Here is a 23,374-nt window from a genome sequence, read left to right on the forward strand (position 1 = left end):
TCATTGTACTCTCTGCTTCTGTGAGTTTAGCTTTTTTAGATTCCACATGTAAGTGAAATCACAGTCTTTCTCTGACTTCTTTAGCACACTGCCCTCAAGGTATCTACCTGTTGTCACAAATGGCTGAATTGCCTTCTTTTTTATGGCTGAATAGTATTCCATTGGATATACTCACAATGTATGTCTGTGTGTATGTGTGTGCAAGTACAGTATGGTGACTATAGTTAATAATGTATACTTGAAAGCTGCTAGATAATATATATGAAATGTGCTCACCATACACACACACACACAATTATAATTACATAAAGTGATAAAGGTATTAACTAACTTTATTGTGGTCATTATTTTGAATATATACATGTATCAAGTCATCACACTGTATACTATAAACTTATACTTTATGTAATTATATTTCAGTAAAGCTTGGGGGGTGGGGAGAAATGAAATCCTTGGTTATTTTTGTGAATAGATTAGACAGACTCCTGAGCAGTTGAATTGAAGGCAGTGCATTTACTCTACTTGATTACAACTTTCTTTACACATTTACTTGAGGTTCTTATAGGAAGGAACCACAACCAACAAGAACACGCTAGACCAGGAATTAACCTTTCTGAGTCTTGAGTCCTCCTTTTTTCAGTGGATTTTTTTTTTCAATTTTGCATCGCTTTTCCTACATTTTTAAATTTTTATTTCTTTTATTTATAATGTTTAAATCTTCATTAATTTTTTTTCTTCTAATTGCTCCCCTTCTCCCATGAAACTATTATCACAGATACACTGTATATCTATTAATGTAATGTGGTCCCATGAAGTACCGTGGCACATTCCGATTTCTAAATTTTTTGCTCCAGTTAGCAATTTTTGTCCCTGTTGAGAACATTCCTCTCTAAGGATATGAAATATGTTCAGGATTCTCAATTTCCTTTTCTGGGGAAAGTCAACTTGATTCTCTTACATAGCCAGCAAGACCTACGACTCTTCTGACCAAGAGAAGGTGCTAGAGTGACCATGAGTTCTGAGGTATTTCACTGGGTGCACAGTCATTTGATAAAGTGCCTTATGCGAAATGTAGGGTAGGAGAGACGATTGGGCATAGTTAGCAGTTACCAACCAAAAAGGGTAATATATCAGGAGTGTAATGTACGTGAGGGAAACTGGCCCTGGGGGGACTGTGCCCACCTGGGTAGCATACATCTTTTCCAAAAAGGAAGCTGCCACTCAAATGCAGCCAAAAATACCATGCAGGAATGAAAGTTCATTTTATCAAGCCATTCCATTTTTCAAGAGAAGCCCAAAGTTCACGTATTTATACAAAATCTCTCCATTTTTAAACACTGTTTAGATTTTTAAAATATATGGCACAAGCCCAATAAAATTCATCTCTGAGAAGTGTGCAGTCTAAAAGCTACAAACTTGCAAATTTTGACTACAGGAATTCTTACAAACCTCCTTCTTCCTCTAAAACTTGATAGTTATTTTGAAAATTTTGAGTGAATGTTAAACTTGAATAAAATTATAATCTTAAACACTAGTGCTAAAAACTAAGAACAGCAATTGTTGGGGGGGAGGTGCAATTTAATTTCCCACCACCTGTCTATGCAAAAAAAAATTCCAAATTTTCTGTTCAAAGATAATATATTATCCTTTCACATGAAGTCAAAACGTGGAAGCAATTACCTTAAGTCATAGAATAAGTTCTGAGAGCATAAAGGTTTTTTCTCCTTACTTTAAAATTAAAGTATTACTTGGGTTACTGAATAATTTTTAGATATTCATGTATGCAATTTTATGGTTTCCCTGTTGGCTCAGATGGTAAAGAATCTGCCTGCACTGCAGGAAACCTGGGTTCAATCCTTGGATTGGGAAGTTCCCCTGGAGAAGGGAATGGCAACTCACTCCACTATTCTTTATAGCATGAGATTTAAAAGTCTTTCCTTCAAAGACAATTTTATATATTTCCTTAATTTAATAGATTATCCAAGGTATATGAATATATATTTCTGTAATCTCTTGGTTGCCTTTATGTTTTTTCTCCCTTAATATTGGTATTTAGTATTAGTATTTCTGTCTCATCTACACAAAAAATAATTGTCATGTGGATATTTTGATTGGTCACACTAATTATCTGAATTATGACCATATTATTACCTCATATTTTGTTGTGTAGCTGGTCTCTGTTGGGTTTAGCAAATCTCAATACATTTTAGAAATTCAAATATAGGCTTTATATATCCGGTTCTGTTACTAACTACTTATATTATCTTCAACAAATTAACCAAAATATCTAGACCTCAGCTTCATCTCACATATAAAGAAAAATAAAGTAAGTGATCTTTAAGATTTCTTTTGACCCCAAAATATGTTTAACTGTAATTTATATACATAAAAACCTTTGGTTTTTAAATTAATTGCATCTCTTAATTTTCAGCTTTGTTGAGATACAATTCATATAATATTGACTCATTGAAAGTGTACAGCTCAGCAGTTTCTAGTTAGTTCACAGAACTGTGCAATTATCAGCACAATCTAATTTTACAAAATTTTCAACATTCCAGAAAGAAAACCCATAGACATTTGTGGTGCTTCCCCATGCTCTCTCCTCTGCCTATCTGCAGACAACCTCTAAGTCTACACTCTGGCTCCATGGATTTGTTTATTCTGGACATTTCATACAAGCGGAACCATGATGAATGGTCTTTGTGACAGTCTTCTTTCACATAATATAAAGCTTTTGAGAACCACTCATGCTATAGCATGCATAAGTATTTTATTCCCTTTTATAGTTGAATAATAACCCATTATATGAATTACTGTATTTTATCTATTTATCAGCCATTGGACATAGGGATTGTTTCTGCATTTTTACTTTGAGCATTCATTAACAATTCTTCATATGGATATATGTTTTCATTTCTCTTGGAAATATACCTAAAAGTAGAATTGTTGGGTTAAATGGAAACTCTCAGTTTAGCATTTTGAGAAACTGCCAAATTATTTTCCAAAGTGGTTATACCATTTTATATTCTCACCAGCAACGTATTAACGTTCTAATTTCTCCACACCTTTGCCTACATTTGGTATTGTCTATATTTATTGTAATCACTTCAGTGGATTTCAAGTGATCTTTCATCATAGTTTTGACTTCCATTCCCTTAATAACCAATGTTTAGCATCTTTTCATGTGTTTATTTTGTTTGGAGAAATATCTATACAGACATTTGCCCATTTTTTAATTGGATGATCTCTCATTTTATTGTTCAGTTGTAAGAGTTCTTTCTTTATTCTGGTTACAAGTCCCTTGTCAGATATACTACTTGCAAATATTTCTCTCATTTTGGGGGTGATCATTTTATTTTTATGACAATGTCCCTTGATGCACAAATATTTTTAATTTTATTGACATCCAAGCTATCTGTGTTTTTTGTTTTGTTGCTAATGCTTTTGGTGTCATTTCTAAGAAACTCTGGCCTACTCCAAAGTTGTGAAGATTTACTCCTATCATTTGTGTGTGTTAGTAGCTCAGTTGAGTCTGACTCTGCGACCCCATCGACTATAGCTTGCCAAGCTCCTCTATCCATTGAATTCTCCAGGCAAGAATACTAGAGTGGGTTGCCATTCCTTTCTCCAGGGGATCTTCCAAACCAAGGGATCAAACCCAGGTCTTTTGCATTGCAGGCAGATTCTTCACTGTCTGAGCCACCAGGGAAGCCCTGAAACATAGAAATTTTTATGATCTTATATTTTACACTCAGGTCTGTGATTTGAGTTAACTTTTGTGTATGATGTGAGGTAGAGGTCCAAATTCATTCTTTTACATATGGATATCCAACTGTTTGGGCTTCCCTGGTAGCCCAGCTGGTAAAGAATCTGCCTGCAATGCAGGAGGCCATGGTTCAATTCCTGGGTCCAGAAGATCCCCCGGGGAAGGGACAGTCTACCCAATTCAGTATTCTTGGGCTCCCTGGTGGCTCAGACAGTAAAGAATCCACCTGCAATGTGGGAGATCTGGGTTGAATTCCTGGGTTGGGAAGATTCTTTGGAGGAGAGCATGGTAACCTACTCCAGTATTCTGGCCTGGAGAATCCCCATGGATAGAAGTCCATGAGTGCTACAGTCCATGAGTTCACAAAGAGTTGGACATGACTCAGTGACTAAGCACAGCACACCCAACTGTTCTAGTAATATTCATTGAAGAAACTATTCTTTCACCCTGAGAATTGTCTTGGTACCCTTGTCAAAAATAATTGACCATATGTATGACAGTTTATTTCTATGTTCTCAATTCTATTCACCTGAAATTTATGTCTAGACTATAAGCAACAGTTAGAACTGGACATGGAACAACAGACTGGTTCCAAATAGGAAAAGGAGTATGTTAAGGCTGTATATTGTCACCCTGCTTATTTAACTTCTATGCAGAGTACATCATGAGAAACGCTAGGCTGGAAGAAGCACAAGCTGGACTCAAGATTGCCAGGAGAAATATCAATAACCTCAGATATGCAGATGACACCACCTTTATGGCAGAAACTGAAGAGGAACTAAAAAGCCTCTTGATGAAAGTGAAAGAGGAGAGTGAAAAAGTTGGCTTAAAGCTCAACATTCAGAAAACGAAGATCATGGCATCCGGTCCCATCACTTCATGGGAAATAGATGGGGAAACAGTGGAAACAGTGTCAGACTTTATTTTGGGGAGGCTCCAAAATCACTGCAGATGGTGACTGCAGCCATGAAATTAAAAGACGCTTGCTCCTCGGAAGGAAGGTTATGACCAACCTAGATAGCATGTTCAAAAGCAGAGACATTACTTTGCCAACAAAGGTTCATCTAGTCAAAGTTATGGTTTTTCCTGTGGTCATGTATGGATGTGAGAGCTGGACTGTGAAGAAAGCTGAGCGCCGAAGAATTGATACTTTTGAACTGTGGTGTTGGAGAAGACTCTTGAAAGTCCCTTGGACTGCAAGGAGATCCAACCAGTCCATTCTGAAGGAGATCAGCGCTGGGATTTCTTTGGAAGGAATGATGCTAAAGCTGAAACTCCAGTACTTTGGCCTCCTCATGCAAAGAGTTGATTCATTGGAAAAGACTCTGATGCTGGGAGGGATTGGGGGCAGGAGGAGAAGGGGACGACAGAGGATGAGATGGCTGGATGACATCACCGACTCGAAGGACGTGAGTCTGGGTGAATTCCGGGAGTTGATGATGGACAGGGAGGCCTGGCGTGCTGTGATTCATGGGGTCGCGAAGAGTCGGACATGACTGAGTGAGTGAACTGAACTGAACTATGTCAGAACCACAGTATTTTGATTAGTATAGCTTTATAGTCAGTTCTGAATTGGGAGTGTGAGTCTTTGAACTTTAGTCTTCATTTTCAAGATGATGTTGGCTATTTTCCATATGAATATGCCTGTATTTTCATATGAATTTTAGCATCAGCTTATAAATTTCTGAAAAAAGCCAGCTGGAGTTTTGATACAGATTGCATTGAGTCTGTAGATCAACCTGTAGAGTATTTCCATCCTAACAATGCTAAGTTTTCTGATCCATGAGAATAGGATGCCTTTCTATTTGTTTAGACCTTTAAAATTTTTTTAACAATATTTTATAAATTTTGGTGTGTAAGTCTTAACAATGTTTTGCCAAATTTATTCCTAGATGGCATATTCTTTTGGTTGGTATTATGTATGAGATTGTTTCCTTGATTAGAATTTTGGATTGTTCATTGCACTTATCCCTTTTAAGCTTCAGGATGAAAAATTAGGTCATACTTCATTCTAACTTTTTTTGTGTGTGTTGCTTTAAATGATGCACTCATTTTTATTTTAGTTCTGCATAATATATTCATTATGTGAACTGAAGTTAAGCTGAATGCCTGGCTACTGAATCATTTAGAATAAATGGCAATAGACTCCGGCATCCTGCACTAGTACACATCGACTCCTTACTGAATGTACAAGCAGTGACATTGTCTTAGTTCCCACATCTGCTGCTCACACATTTTTCTCTATCTACCAAGCAAACTGCATTTAACTTCCATAATGTCATAAAAGCAGTTGTTAAGAGACTAACATATAATAAATACCCTCTTCATTTCCCATCTTGCTGCTTTAAATATTTATATTTTCCCATTAAAGAAAGCATTTCCTTTGACTGCCAAAAGAAAAAATAAAATTGTACCATGAAGCTGAATTTCAGCTTTATGTTGGGGGATTCCATTCAAACCTTTCCAAAGTTGCTGCCGTACCACTGCTTTTTAAAATTATCCTAATGTTGTTCAAGGTTAAAAAAATATATAATTATACATCTTGGAGGAATAATAAGATAAATTCTGATTACTGTGTCTTTTCCTGGCAAATATAACATGTATTTAGATTGAAAGAGTCAAATTAGGTCAGTGGCTCTTGAAAACTTAAAGGATCAGAGGAAGTTAAATATACAACACCTTGGAAAAATACAAACATTTACTATGCGTACAATTTTTTGCACAATTCTAAGGATTTATGGTAATCTGCAGCCCAATCATGGATAGATAAATGGACCTCAAAGTAAGAGCTTCCCATTAATTAATAGCTGGGAAAGATACATAATTTTTGTAGGTTTATACATCCTCTATTTTATATTATCTATAAACAAGATAAACATCTCTATGAACCAGAAACTGAGCTCAGAAAATGTACTAACATCCTGGGCCTGAGTTCTGGGTGTAAAAGCATACAAAAATGAAAAAGAGGTTGATACCTAATATGCAAGGGACACATCAAATAAACAACCTAATGTTATACCTAAGCAACTAAAAGAAGAACAAAATACACCCAAAGCTAGTAGAAGGAAAGAAACCATAAAGATCAGAGCAGAAATAAATGAAGAAGAAATGAAAGAGATTATCAGTTCTGTTCAGTCAGTCAGTCATGTCCGACTCTTTGCGACCCCATGAATTGCAGCACGCCAGGCCTCCCTGTCCATCACCAACTTCCAGAGTTCACCCGGACTCATATCCATCGAGTCAGTGATGCTGTCCAGCCATCTCATCCTCTATCGTTCCCTTCTCTTCACGCCCCAATCCCTCCCAGCATCAGAGTCTTTTCCAATGAGTCAACTCTTCGCATGAGGTGGCCAAACTATTGGAGTTTCAGCTTCAGCGTCAGTCCTTCCAAAGAAATCTCAGGGCTGATCTCCTTTAGGATGGACTGGTTGGATCTCCTTGCAGTCCAAGGGACTCTCAAGAGTCTTCTCCAACACCACAGTTCAAAAGCATCAATTCTTTGGTGCTCAGCCTTCTTCACAGTCCAACTCTCACATCCATACATGACCACTGGAAAAACCATAGCCTTGACTAGATGGACCTTTGTTGGCAAAGTAATGTCTCTGCTTTTGAATATGCTGTCCAGGTTGGATATAACTTTCCTTCTAAGGAGTAAGCATCTTTTAATTTCATGGCTGCAATCAACATCTGCAGTGATTTTGGAGCCCAGAAAAATAAAGCCTGACACTGTTTCCACTGTTTCCCCATCTATTTCCCATGAAGTAATGGGACCAGATGCCATGATCTTCGTTTTCTGAATGTTGAGCTTTAAGCCAACTTTTTCACTCTCTTGTTTCACTTTCATAAAGAGGCTTTTTAGTTCTTCTTCACTTTCTGCCATAAGGGTGGTGTCATCTGCATATCTGAGGTTATTGATATTTCTCCTGGCAGTCTTGATTCCAGCTTGTGCTTCTTCCAGCCCAGCGTTCCTCATGATGTACTCTGCATATAAGTTAAATAAGCAGGGTAACAATATACAGCCTTGACGTACTCCTTTTCCTATTTGGAACCAGTCTGTTGTTCTATGTCCAGTTCTAACTGTTGCTTCCTGACCTGCATATACGTTTCTCAAGAGGCAGGTCAGGTGGTCTGGTATTCCCATCTCTTTCAGAATTTTCCACAGTTTATTGTGATCCACACAGTCAAAGGCTTTGGCATAGTCAATAAAGCAGAATAGCAAAGATCAATAAAAACTAAAAGCTGATTCTTTGAGGAGATAATCAAATTGACAAACTGTTAGCCAGACTCATCAAGAGAAAAAAAAGAAGACTCAAATCAATAAAATTAGAAATGTAATAACAGTTACAACAGACAGCACAGAAATACAAAGGATCATAAGAGAAAACTCTGAGCAACTGTATGTCAATAACATGGACAACTTGGAAGAAATAGAGACATTCTTAGACAAGTGTAACCTTCCAAAACTGAACCAGAAAGAAATAGAAAATATGAACAGACCAATCACAAGCACAGGAATCAAAACTATAATCAAACATCTTCCAACAAACAAAAGTCCAGGGCCACATGGCTTCATAGGTGAACTCTACCAAAAGTTTAGAGAAGAGCTAAAACCTATCCTGCTCAAACTCTTCCAGAAAATTGCAGAGGAAGGAAAACTCCCAAACTTATTCTACAAGGTAACAATCATACTAATGGCAAAACCAGACAAAGAAGCCATAATAAAAAAAAAAAAAGAAAGAAAATTACAGGCCAATATCACTGATGAACATAGATGCAAAAATCCTCAACAAAATTCCAGCAAACAGAATCCAACTACACATTAAAAAAATCATACAACATAATCAAGTGGGCTTTAACCCAAAAAGGCAAGGATTCCTCAATATATACAAATTAATCAGTGTGATTCACCATATTAGCAAATTGAAAGATAAAAACATCACCAACAGATGCAGAGAAAGCCTGTGACAAAATTCAACACCCACTTACGATAAAAAAAAAAAATTCCAGAAAATAGTCATAGAAGGAACATATCTCAACATAATAAAGGCCATATATGACAAACCCACAGCAAACATCTTCAATGGTGAAAAACTGAAAGCATTTCTTCTAAATTCAAGAACAATACAAGGAAGCCCACTCTCGCCACTATTCTTCAACATAGTTTTGGAAGTCCTAGCCATGGTAATCAGAGAATAGAAAGAAATAGCAGGGATTCAGACTGGAAAAGAAAAAGTAAAACTCTGTTTGCAGATAACATGATTCTCTACATAGACAATCCTAAAGATGCTATCAGAAAATTACCCAATCAATGAATATTTGAACCACAGTGGAATTTGTTGTGCCTCTTAAATGTTTACACTGTATTTTAAGTACTTTGAGGTAAAATAACTGCGTGTACATAGGTTATCTTTTTTAAAAAACTCTTCAGTACAAAATTGTGTATTATAAAATGGACATGGTGGAGAGTTCTGACAAAATGTGGTCCACTGAAGAAGAGAATGGCAAACCACTTCAGTATTTTTGCCTTGAGAACCTCATGAACAATAGGAAAGTATAAAAAGATATGATACTGAAAGATGAACTCCCCAAGTCAATAAGTACCCAATATGATACAGGAGAAGAGCAGAGAAATAGCTCCAGAAAGAATGAAGACGCTGAGTCAAAGTGGAAACAAGGCCCAGTTGTGGATGTGTCTGGTGGTGAAAGTAAAGCCCAATTCTACAAAGAACAATATTGCGTAGGAACCTGAAATGTTAGGTCCATAAATCAAGGTAAATCAGAAGTGGTCAAACAGGAGATGGCAAGAGTGAACATTGACATTTTAGGAATCAGTGAACTAAAATGGACCGGAATGGGTAAATTTAATTCAGATGACCATTATATCTACTACTGTGGGCAAGAATCCATTGGAAGAAATGGAGTACCTCTTATAGTCAACAAAAGGGTCCAAAATACAGTACTTGTGTGTAATCTCAAAAATGACAGTATAATCTGTTCATTTCCAAGGCAACCCACTCAATATCATGGTAATCCAGGTCTATGCCCCAATCTATGCCAAAGAGGATGAAGTTGAACGATTCTATGAAGACCTAAAGGCCTTCTAGAAATAACATCCAAATTAGATGTCATTTTCAACATAGGAGTACATGTGTGCTAAGTTGCTTTATGGTGTCCAACTCTTTGTGACCCTATGGACTGCAGCTCACTAGCCTCCTCTGTCCACAAAGTTTCCAGGCAAGGATTCTGGAGTTGGTTGCTATTTCCTTGTCCAGGGGACCTTTTGGACTCAGAGATCAAACCTCCATCGCCTGTGCTTCCTTCATTGGTAGGCTGATTCTTTATCATTGAATCATCTGGGAAGCACCATCAATTCAGTTCAATCCCTCAGTCATGTCTGACTCTTTGCAACCCCATGAATCGCAGCACGCCAGGCCTCCCTGTCCATCACCAACTCCCGGAGTTCACTCAGACTCACGTCCTTCGAGTCAGTGATGCCATCCAGCCATCTCATCCTCTGTCGTCCCCTTCTCCTCCTGCCCCCAATCCCTCCCAGCATCAGACTCTTTTCCAATGAGTCAACTCTTCGCATGAGGTGGCCAAAGTACTGGAGTTTCAGCTTTAGCATCATTCCTTCCAAAGAAATCCCAGCGCTGATCTCCTTCAGAATGGACTGGTTGGATCTCCTTGCAGTCCAAGGGACTCTCAAGAGTCTTCTCCAACACCACAGTTCAAAAGCATCAATTCTTTGGCATTCAGCCTTCTTCACAGTCCAACTCTCACATCCATACATGACCACAGGAAAAACCATAGCCTTGACTAGATGAACCTTTGTTGGCAAAGTAATGTCTCTGCTTTTGAATATGCTATCTAGGTTGGTCATAACTTTCCTTCCAAGGAGTAAGCGTCTTTTAATTTCATGGCTGAAGTCACCATCTGCAGTGATTTTGGAGCCCCGCAAAATAAAGTCTGACACTGTTTCCCCATCTAGTTCCCATGAAGTGATGGGACCGGATGCCATGATCTTCATTTCCTGAATGTTGAGCTTTAAGCCAACTTTTTCACTCTCCACTTTCACTTTCATCAAGAGGCTTTTGAGTTCCTCTTCACGTACTGCCATAAGGGTGGTGTCATCTGCATATCTGAGGTTATTGATATTTCTCCTGGCAACCTTGATTCCAGCTTGTGCGTCTTCCAGTCCAGTGTTTCTCATGATGTACTCTGCATAGAAGTTAAATAAGCAGGGTGACAATACACAGCATTGACGTACTCCTTTTTCTATTTGGGACCAGTCTGTTGTTCCATGTCCAATTCTAACTGTTGCTTCCTGACCTGCATACAAATTTCTCAAGAGGCAGATCAGGCGGTCTGATATTCCCATCTCTTTCAGAATTTTCCACAGTTTATTGTGATCCACACAGTCAAAGGCTTTGGCATAGTCAATAAAGCAGAAATAGATGTTTTTCTGGAACTCCCTTGCTTTTTCTATGATCCAGCGGATGTTGGCAATTTGATCTCTGGTTCCTCTGCCTTTTCTAAAACCAGCTTGAACATCAGCAAGTCCACAGTTCACATATTGCTGAAGCCTGGCTTGGAGAATTTTGAGCATTACTTTACTAGCATGTGAGATGAGTACAATTGGGTGGTAATTTGAGCATTCTTTGGCATTGCCTTTCTTTGGGATTGGAATGAAAACTGACCTTTTCCAGTCCTGTGGCCACTGCTGAGTTTTCCAAATTTGCTGGCATATTGAGTGCAGCACTTTCATAGCATCATCTTTCAGGATTTGGAATAGCTCAATTGGAATTCCATCACCTCCACTAGCTTTGTTCATAGTGATGCTTTCTAAGGCCCACTTGACTTCACATTCCAGGATGTCTGGCTCTAGGTCAGTGATCACACCATTGTGATTATCTGGGTCATAAAGATCTTTTTTGTACAGTTCTATGTATTCTTGCCATCTCTTCTTAATATCTTCTGCTTCTGTTAGGTCCATACCATTTCTATGCTTTATCGAGCCCAACTTTGCATGAAATGTTCCCTTGGTATGTCTAATTTTCTTGAAGAGATCTCTAGTCTTTCCCATTCTGTTGTTTTCCTCTATTTCTTTGCATTGAACGCTGAAGAAGGCTTTCTTATCTTTCCTTGCTATTCTTTGGAACTCTGCATTCAGATGCTTATATCTTTCCTTTTCTCCTTTGCTTTTTGCTTCTCTTCTTTTCACAGCTATTTGTAAGGCCTCCCCAGACAGCCGTTTTGCTTTTTTGCATTTATTTTCCATGGGGATGGTCTTGATCCATCCCCAGGTCTTGGGAAGCACCAAGGGAATATGGGAAGCACATAGGGAACTGGAATGCAAAAGAAGGAAGTCAAGAGATACCTGGAGTGACAGGCAAGTTTGGACTTAGAATACAAAATGAAGTAGAGCAAAGGCTAACAGAGTTTTGCCAAGAGAATGCACTGGTCCTATCACCCTCTTCCAACAACACAGGAGATGACTGTACTCACGAACCCCATCAGATGGTCATTACCAAAATCAGATTGATTATATTCTTATCAGATAAAGATGGAGAAGCTCTATATAGTCAGCTAAACAAGACCAGGAGCTGACTCTGGTTCAGATCATGAACTCAGATTTGCAAAATTCAGACTTAAATTTAAAAAAAGTCGGAAAACCACTAGGCCATTTAGATATGACCTAAATCAAATCTCTTAGTATTATACAGTGGAAGTGACAAATAGATTCAAGGGATTAGATCTGATGGACAGAGTGCCTGAAGAACTATGGATGCAGGTTTGTAACACTGTATATAGGGCAGTGATCAAGACCATCCCCAAGAAAAAGAAATGCAAAAAGGCAAAATGGTTGTCTGAGGAGGCCTTAAAATAGCCGAGAAAAGAAGAAAAGAAAAAGACAAAGGAGAAAAGGAAAGATACACCCATCTGAATGCAGATTTCCAAAGAACAGCAAGGAGAGATAAGAAAGCCTTTCTAAGTGAACAATGAAAAGAAATAGAGAAAAACAATAGAATGGGGATGACTAGAGATCTCTTCAAGAATATTAGAGATACCAAGGGACTATTTCATGCAAACGTGGGCACAATAAAGGACAGAAACTGTATAGACCTAACAGAAGCAGAAGATACTAAGAAGAGGTGAGAAGAATACACAGAACTAAACAAAAAAGATCTTAATGACTCAGGTAACCATAATGGTGTGATCACTCACCTAGAGCCAGACATCTTGGAATGTGAAGTCAAGTGGGCCTTAGAAAGCATTACTATCCACAAAGCTAGTGGAGGTGATGGAATTCCAGTTGAGCTAATTCAAATCCTAAAAGATGCTGCTGTGAAAGTGGTGTGCTCAATATGCTAGCAAATTTAGAAAACTCAGCAGTAGCCATAGGGCTAGAAAAGGTCAGTTTTCATTCCAATACTAAAGAACTACAATGCCAAAGAATGTTCAAATGACTGCACAATTGTACTTATTTCACATGCTAGCAAAGTAATGCTCAAAATCCTTCAAGTTAGGCTTCAACAGTATGTGAACCGAGAACTTTCAGATATACAACCTGGATTTAGAAAAGGCAGAGGAACCAGAGATCAAATTGCCAACATCCACTGGATCATAGAAAAAGCAAGAGAATTCCAGAAAAACTATCTACTATGACAAAGCTAGACAGCATATTAAAAAGCAGAGACATTACTTTGGTGACAAAGGTCCATCCAGTCAAAGCTATGATATTTCCAGTAGTCATGTATGGATATGAGTATTGGACCATGATGAAGGCTGAGCAACAAAGAATTCATATTTTTGAACTGTAGTGTTGGAGAAGACTCTTGAGAGTCCTTTGGACTACAAGGAGATCAAACCAGTCAATCCTAAAGGAAATCAGTCCTGAATATTCATTGAAAGGACTGGTGCTAAAGCTGAAGCTTCAATACTTAGGCCACCTGATGCAAAGAGCTGATTCATTAGGGAAAAAACCTGATGCTGGGAAAGATTGAAGGCAGAAGGAGAAGGGGATGACAGAGGATGAGATGATTGGATGGCATCACCAACTCAATGGACATGAGTGTGAGCAAACTCCGGGAGACATGAGGTCACAAAGAGTCAGACACGACTAAGCAACTAAACAACAACAAATCAATGAATATAGTAAAGTCGCAGGATATAAATTTAATACACAGAAATCTTTTGCATTCCTATACACTAACAATGAAAAATCAGAAAGATAAATTAAAGAAAAAAATTTCATTCATCATTGCAACAAAAAGAATAAAATTCTTAGGAATAAATTTACTGAAAGAGACAAAAGACTTGTATGCAGAAAACTCTAAGACATTGAAAAGTAATCATTGATCACACAAACATATGTAGAGATAAACCATGTTCTTGGATTGGAAGAATCAATAATGTGAAAACGACTGTACCACTCACAGCAATCTATATATTCACTGCAATCCCTATCAAACTATCAATGGTATTTTTCACAGAACTAGAACAAATAATGGGGAAGGAGGTAGAGGTGGGTCAAGGAGGGGACCTATGTATACCTAATGCCTATTCATGTTGATGTATAGCAAAAATCATCACAATATTGTAAAGTAATTATCTTCTAATTAAAAGAATAAAACATAAAAATAAATTTCTATTAAGTTTGAAGCCAAAACGCAGCATGTTACCTTCAGAAAAAAGAGTTTCTCAAACTTAAAAGAAGGATGGTACAAATTGCTATCCTAGACTTCAGATAATAGAGTTTGCTGATCTGTACAATAGGAGGACAGGCTGTCTCAAAGATAAAAGTTTAACCAAGTCATTTATTTGCTCAGCTTTATATGATATGTGCCCGATTTTATATTACTGGATAGATGCAGCAAGTCACTCACATAAACCCTGATTTTGGATTGGGTATTTTTTAAGTCTTCCAGAGGTATCCACTAATCCTCTAGATAGAGAAGCATACAGAGAAAATGGGGGAAAGTCTACACTCAAGATGAAATGGAAAACAAAGTACATGGAAACTGAGTAGAGAAAAAAAATTTTTAATTCAGAGAATTCATTGACAAAAAAAAACAAAAAACAAAAACAAACAAAAAACTAAAACTGACAACAAAAGAAGATACACATATATGGCCAACAAGTACATGAAAAGGTGCTCAGTTCAGTTCAGTTGCTCAGTCGTGTCCAACTCTTTGCGACCCCATGGACTGCAGCACACAAGGCCTCCCTGCCCATCACCAACTCCTGAAGTTTACTCAAAATCTTGTCCATTAAGTCAGTGATACCATCCAACAATCTCATCCTCTGTCATCTCCTTCCCTCCCACATTCAATATTTCCCAGAATCAGGGTCTTTTCAAATGAGTCAGCTCTTTTGCGTCAGGTATTGGAGTTTCAGTTTCAACATCAGGCCTTCCAAAAAATATTCAGGACTGATTTCCTTTAGGAGGGACTGGTTGGATCTCCTTGCACTCCAAGGGACTCTCAAGAGCCTTCTCAAATGCCACAGTTCAAAAGAATAAGCCAGAAAGAAAAACACCAATATAGTATACTAACGCATATGTATGGAATTTAGAAAGATGGTAACGATAACCCTGTATGCGAGACAGCAAAAGAGACACAGATGTATAGAACGGTCTTTTGGACTCTGTGGGAGAGGGAGAGGGTGGGATGATTTGGGAGAATGGCATTGAAACATGTATAATATCATATATGAAACGAATCGCCAGTCCAGATTCAATGCATGATACTGGATGCTTGGGGCTGGTGCACTGAGATGACCCAGAGGGATGGTATGGGGAGGGAGGAGAGGGGGGGATTCGGGATGGGGAACATGTGTATACCCGTGGCAGATTCATGTTGATGTATGGCAAAACCAATACAATATTGTAAAGTAATTAACCTGCAATTAAAATAAATAAATTTATATTAAAAAAAAAAGCAAAAGAATCAATTCTTTGGCACTCAGCTTTCTTTATAGTCCAACCCTCAAATCCATACATGACTACTGGAAAAACCATAGCTTTTACTAAACAGACCTTTGTTGACAAAGTAATGTTTCTGCTTTTTAATATGCTGTCCAGATTGGTCATAACATTTCTTCCAAGGAGTAAGCATATTTTAATTTCATGAGTGCAGTCACCATCTGCAGTGATTTTGGAGCCCAGAAAAATAAAGTCCGACACTGTTTCCACTGTTTCCCCATCTATTTGCCATGAAGTGATGGGACCAGATGCCATGATCTTAGTTTTCCAAATGCTGAGTGTTAAGCCAACTTTTTCACTCTCCTCTTTCACTTTCATCAAGAGGCTCTTTAGTTCTTCTTCGCTTTCTGCCATAAGGGTTGTGTCATCTGCATATCTGAGGTTATTGATATTTCTCCCAGCAATCTTGATTCCAGCTTGTGCTTCTTCCAGCCCAGTGTTTCTCATGATGTACTCTGCATATAAGTTAAATAAGCAGGGTGACAATATACAGCCTTGACATACTCCTTTCCCAATTTGGAATGAGCCAGCTGTTTCATGTCCAGTTCTAACTATTGCTTCCTGACCTGCATATAGGTTTCTCAAGAGGGAGGTCAGGTGGTCTGGTATTCCCATCTCTTTCAGAATTTTCCACAGTTTATTGTGATCCACACAGTCAAAGGCTTTGGCATAGTCAATAAAGCAAAAATAGATGTTTTTCTGGAACTCTCTTGCTTTTTTCATGATCCAGTGGATGTTGGCAATTTGATCTCTGGTTCCTCTGCCTTCTCTAAAACCAGCTTGAATATCTGGAAGTTCACAGTTCACATGTTTTTGAAGCCTGGCTTGTAGAATTTTGAGCATTATTTTACAAATGTGTGTGAGATGAGTGCAATTGTGTGGTAGTTTGATCATGCTTTGGCATTGCCTTTCTTAGGGACTGGAATGAAAACTGACCTTTTTCAGTCCTGGGGCCACTGCTGAGTTTTCTACATTTGCTGGCATATTGAGTGCAGCACTTTCACAGCACTATTTAGGATTCACAGCACTTTTAGGATTTGAAACAGCTCCACTGGAATTCCATCACCTCCACTAGCTTTGTTCATAGTGATGCTTCCTAAGGCCCCCTTGATTTTGCATTCCAGGATGTCTGGCTCTAGGTGAGTGATCACACCATCGTGATTATCTGGTTCATGAAGATCTTTTTTGTACAATTCTTCTGTGTATTCTTCTCACCTCTTCTTAATATCTTCTGCTTCTTTTAGGTCCATACAGTTTCTGTCCTTTATTTAGCCCATCTTTGCAAGAAATAATCCCTTGGTATCTCTAATTTTCTTGAAGAGATCTCTAGTCATTCCCATTCTATTCTTTTCCTCTATTTCTTTGCACTGATCACTGAGGAAGGCTTTCTTATCTCTCCTTGCTATTCTTTGGAACTCTGCATTCAAATGGGTATATCTTTCCTTTTCTCCTTTGCTTTTTGCTTCCCTTCTTTTCACAACTATTTGTAAGGCCTCCTCAGACAACCATTTTGCTTTTTTGCATTTCTTTTTCTTGGGGATGGTCTTGATCCCTGTCTCCTATACAATGTCATGAACCTCAATCCATAGTTCATCTGGCAGTCTATCAGATCTAGTCCCTTAAATCTATTTCTCACTTCCACTGCATAATCATAAGGGATTTGATTTAGGTCATACCTGAATGGTCCAGTGGTTTTCCCCACTTTCTTCAATTTAAGTCTGAATTTGGCAATAAGGGGTTCATGATCTGAGCCACAGTCAGCTCTTGGTCTTGTTTTTGCTGACTGTATACATCTTCTCCATCTTTGGCTGCAAAGAATATAATCAATCTGATTTCAGTGTTGATCATCTGGTGAGGTCCATGTGTAGAGTCTTCTCTTGTTGTTGGAAGAAGGTGTTTGCTATGACCATTGTGTTCTCTTGGCAAAACTCTATTAGCCTTTGCCCTACTTCATTTTGTACTCCAAGGCCAAATTTGCCTGTTACCCCAGGTGTTTCTTGACTTCCTACTTTTGCATTCCAGTCCCCTATAATGAAAAAGACATCTTTTTTGGGTGTTAGTTCTAAAAGGTCTTGTAGGTCTTCATAGAACCATTCAACTTCAGCTTCTTCAGCATTACTGGTCAGGGCATAGACTTGGATTACATGATATTGAATTGTTTGTCTTGGAAACAAACAGAGATCATTCTGTCATTTTTGAGATTGCATCCAAGTACTGCTTTTCAGATTCTTTTCTTGACTATAATGGCTACTCCATTTCTTCTAAGGGATTCTTGCCCTACAGTAGTAGGTATAATGTCATCTGAGTCACTAAGCCGTGTCCAACTCTTTGTGACCCCATGCCCTGTACCTTGCCAGGCTCCTCTGTCCATGGGATTTTCCAGGCAAGATTACAGCAGTGGGCTGCCATTTCCTTCTGCAGGGGATCTTCCTGACCCAGAAATTGAACCCACATCTTCTGCACTGGTAGGCACTGGCAGGCAGATTCTTTACCACTGAGCCACCAGGGAAGCCCTACTATACTGTATACCTGTAACTTATATAATATGTACAACAACTACACCTCAATAAAAGAAAAATAAATAAAGTAGTTTCCCCTTGTCCTCCCCAAAATATGTATTATCAAAAAGGCAAAAAATAACAAGTGTTCACAAGGATACGGAATAAAGGGAAACTTTCACACTGTTGGCTAGACCACACATTGCCACAGCCACTCTAGAAAACAATATGGAGATTCCTCAAAACATTAAAAATAGAACTACCATATGACCCAGCAATCCCACTCCCAGGTGTATAGCCAAAGGAAACAAAATCACTGTATCAAAGAGACATCTATGATTCTGTATTCATTGCAGCACTATTCATAATGGCCAGGATATAGAAATAACCTAAGTGAGAAATCCAAAAGTAGTTTAACTCATAAAAGGAGAGAGTAGACTAGTGCTATCCAGGGCTGTGGGGGATGAGGGAAACGGGAACATGTTTGTTAAAGGGTACCAAGGCTCAGCGGCAGGATGAATAAATTCTGGAGATACAATGTATAGCAGGGTGGTATAATTAGTAATACTATATTGTGTACTTGAAATTTATTAGATTTGATTTTGAGTGTCTCACCAAACACACATACACAAAATCATAACTATATGAGGTGATGTTATTGTTAATTAGCTTGATTGTGGTACTCATTTTACAATGTATATCTATACCAAAACATCATCAGTTCAGTTCAGTTGCTCAGTAGTGTCCGACTCTTTGTGACCCCATGAATCGCAGCACGCCAGGCTTCCCTGTCCATCACCAACTCCTGGAGTTCATTCAGACTCACGTCCATCAAGTCAGTGATGCCATCCAGCCATCTCATCCTCTGTCGTCCCCTTCTCCTCCTGCCCCCAATCCCTCCCAGCATCAGAGTCTTTTCCAATGAGTCAACTCTTCGCGTGAGGTGGCCAAAGTACTGGAGTTTCAGCTTTATCATCATACAGAATGCTTTAAAATATGCCATTTTTGTCAAGTATACCTCAATAGAGCTGAAGAAAAGAACAAGTAAAAATCAAAATATAAAATGGAATAGTATTAATAAAAGGAATGAGAAATTGTGATATAGAACAGGCAAGTAAAAAACATAAACAAGTCAGTGTGAAGAAGGATTATACATCTAGAAGAGAAAACCATGGTCTGAAATAAAACACCATAAGCAGATAAAACCTGACAATCAAAGAGAGCATTAAGAATTTAAAAATTGTACTAATGAATTCACTTTGAATGAAGCACAAATAAAAAGTTGTAGATGGGGAAAATTGATTGAAATGTTCTAAAATGTATCTACAGAATCCCCCCTAAAAAACAAAAAGAAAATAAGATAACATAGAACAAATATTCTAAAAAATAATGGCTAAAATGTTTCCAAAACTGAACATGTGTTTTTCTGATGGAAGTACAGTATAAATAAAAGTAAATTCCTATCAACATGTATAATATTAAAACTATACAAACATCAAGCTAAAGAGAAAATCTTAATACTTAATAGAGATCATTTTTACAGTGACATACAAATGAAAGCCTGTTAGAATAGCTAGCCTGACAACATATTTCTAGTTGGCAAAAGTAAGTCCCTGAACACAAGAGAATAATGTCTTCAAAATGCTGAGGGGTAATAACTATAAACCTAGAATTCCAAATTGAGCTACAAAATACAACCCAAGCATGAGAAAAAGATATAAACAAACAAACTCTTCAGACTTACTAAAACAAAAAATTTACCTTCCCCTGACCCTCAGTGAAAATGCACTGAAGGATATTCTGAAGACAAAGGTATGATTTTTTTATTAGTCTTTTTTTAAACTTTGCTATACCTTTTAATTACAAAGAAGAGGTAATAATAGAGCAAATTTAACAATCAAGTTACTTTTCTTAAAAAGAAAAAAGAGAAATTAACTGAAATAGAGAATTATGTAAATGAGGACAAAAGATGAGAGCAACAGCCAAAGAGGAAATAGGCTAATTTAACAATAGAAATTAATTCAGAGTTGATTACAATAAAACATTTTAAACAAGCTTTATGCAATATATGCTAAATTGCATTACAGTCCTCTAAGATATTAATATCCCCATATATCTTACAGAAAAATCCTTAGATTTAAAGAAATTATTTAAAATTGTTTAAAGAAACTTTCCTGACTGTATATATAATACATGGACTAGAAATAGAAAAAGCATCATCAAGTATTTTTATCTTTAATACCTGGGTAAGTACTCAGCAAATAGTAAGTAACTGATAATTTTCTGTTGAAAGAATGTTTGTACAAAACCAAGAAAAACAGCACTACCAAAAGACTAGCATCAACTCTACTTTGGAACTGATACTGATTGATTCAGAAGCAAATTATTTTTAAAAACTTGATGAGTGACTCGCAAAATGGTTGGGAGGGCTGGGAACTAGATTCAAGGCTAAACTGCTAGCTACAAACCCAAAATTACATTAAAGAATTGGGCTGATGAGGAAGCTGCTGCTGTTTCCTCCAAACCCAGCTTCCCCCTGAACCCCAAACTCAATGCCCAATATTCTTGCCATCACCCATTTAGTAAAATGAAAAGCTTTGCACAGGAATGGTTTGCATGCATTACTCATTTCAAAAATGATTTCTCTCACAAAGTCTACAACTAACTAGTTGTACTGTCTACAACTAACGAGCTTCAGACATGCTGCCATTTTGGGGAGCTTTAGCTTCTGTTCAGTTTTCCTTTCCTCCTTGTTTACTACCATAACCAGAGGTGGAGCCAACCTTCATATGGATTTCCTGGACGTATTTTATGATGTGATTTTCATCCTGTCACCATTTTAACAGTCCTTTAGGATAGCCATGTGTTATGTTCTTATCTACTGAAGGTACTTGACCTCTGGAAACTATACTTACCAGTTATTCCCTTTACAAGAAAAACTTGAGCTTGTCTATTTCTGGGGGCCATATCCGCATAAATAAAATCAGAGGTTTGGAGCTATTTATATCTGGTGTTATAAGTAAGTTTCTTTGAGTCTTAACATGGCTTATTTATAAAATGGAAATCACAACATTACCACACCATAGGTAGGATTACAATGCTATTTACATCATGGGATTACTTTTAGGGATTCAGTAAGATAACTCACCTAATATACTTAGCAGAGTACCAAGAACATAGTAAAGTGTTCAAGAAATGTCAGCTATAACAACAGGTAAAGCAATCAAAAAATGTCAGCTATTATGGAGGTAATGAATAGATTCAAGGGATTAGATGTAGTAAACAGAGCAACTGTGGATGGAGGTCCATAATATTGTACAGGAGGCAGTGAACAAAACCACCCCAAAGAAAAAGAAAAGTAAGAAGGCAAAGTGGTTATCTGAGGCGGCCTTACAAATAGCTGAAGAAAGAAGAGAAGCAAAAATCAAGGGAGAAAGGGAAGGACACATCTAACTAAACACAGAGTTCCAAAGAATAGCAAAGAGAGACAAGAAGGCCTTCTTCAGTGAACAGTGCATAGAAATACAGGGAAACAACAGAAGGGGAAAGACTAGAGATTTCTTCAAGAAAAGTGGAATTATCAAGGGAACATTTCATCCAAAGATGGGCACAATAAAGAATAGAAATGGTAGAGACCTTGTAGATGCAGAAGAGTTCAAGAAGAGATACAAGAACAGATATTAAGGAACCAGATAACTATGATGGTGTGGTCAGTCACCCAGAGCCAGACATTCTGGAATGCAAAGTCAAGTGGGACTTAGGAAGCACTGTTGTCAATAAAGCTAGTGGATGTGATGAAATTCCAGTAGAGCTATTCAAAACCCTAAAGGATGATGCTATCAAAGTATTGCACTCAATATGTCAGCAATCTGGAAGACCTAGCAGTGGCCACAGGACTGGAAAAGGTCAATCCTCAGCCCAATTCCCAAGAAGGGTAGTAATAAAGAACATTCAAACCATCAGACAATTGCATGCTAGTAAAGCCATGCTTAAGATCTTGCACGCTAGGATTCAGCATTAAGTGAACCAAGGATTTCCAGATGTCCAAGCTGGGTTTAGAAAAGACAGAGGAACCAGAGATAAAATTGCCAACATTCACTGGATCACAGAGAAATCAAAGGAATTCCAGAAAAACATCTACCTCTGTTTAATCAACTATGCCAAAGCCTTTGATTATATGAATCATAATAAACTGCGGAAAGCTCTTACAGAAATGGGAATAACAGACCATCTTATCTGTCTCCTGAGAAACTTGTAAGCAGATCAAGAAGCAACAGTTAGAACCATGCATGGAAGAACTGATTGATTCAGGACTGAGAAAAGAGTACCACAGGGCTGTCTGGTGTCAACCTGTTTATTTAACCTATGCATGGAGCACATCATGAGAAAAGCCAGGCTGGATGAATTACAAGCTGAAATCAAGACAGATGGGAGAAATGTCAACTACCTCAGATATATGGGTGATACTACTCTAATGGCAGAAAGCAAAGAGGAAATAAAGAGCCTCTTGATGAGAGTGAAGGAGGAGAATGAAGGAGTTGGCTTAAAACTGAATATTAAAAAAACTAAGATCATGGCATCCGGCCCAGTTACTTTATGGCAAATAGAAGGGGGAAAGGTGGTAGCAGTGACAGATTTCCCTTTCTTGGGCTCTAAAATCACTGCAGACGGTGACTGCAGCCACAAAATCAGAAGATGACTTCTTCTCAGCAGGAAAGCTCTGACAATCCCAGACAGTGTTGAAAAGCAGAGCCATTACTCTGTCAACAAAGGTCCATACAGTTAAGGCTATGGTCTTCCCAGTGTCATGTACAGTTGTGAGAGCTGGACTGTAAAGAAGGCAGATCACCAAAGAATTGATGCCTTTGAATTGTGATGCTGGAGAAGACTTCTGATAGTCTCTTGGGCTACAGGGAGATCAAACCAATCAATCATAAGGGAGATCAACTGTGAATACTCATTGGAAGGACTGATGCTGAAGCAGAAGCTCCAGTATTTGGGTCACTTGATGTGAACAGCTGACTCATTGGAAAAGTCCCTGATGCTGGGAAAGATTGAAGGCAGAAGGAAAAGTGGGTATTAGAGAATGAGATGGCTGGATGGCATCACCCATGCAAAGGACATGAA

At 38.0% G+C, this 23,374-nt stretch overlaps 1 protein-coding gene across 5 annotated transcripts in view; it reads right to left on the minus strand.

Moving 5' to 3' along the window:
* Window positions 1-23,374, minus strand: part of NCKAP5 (NCK associated protein 5) — a 1,217,724-nt gene that overhangs the window by 1,059,555 nt on the left and 134,795 nt on the right. The window lies entirely within an intron of this gene.

The sequence above is a fragment of the Bos grunniens genome, chromosome 2, assembly GCF_055505025.1.
Source record: "Bos grunniens cultivar Pamir isolate PY7600 chromosome 2, Bosgru_T2T1.0, whole genome shotgun sequence".
In the NCBI taxonomy this organism is placed as follows: domain Eukaryota; kingdom Metazoa; phylum Chordata; class Mammalia; order Artiodactyla; family Bovidae; genus Bos; species Bos grunniens.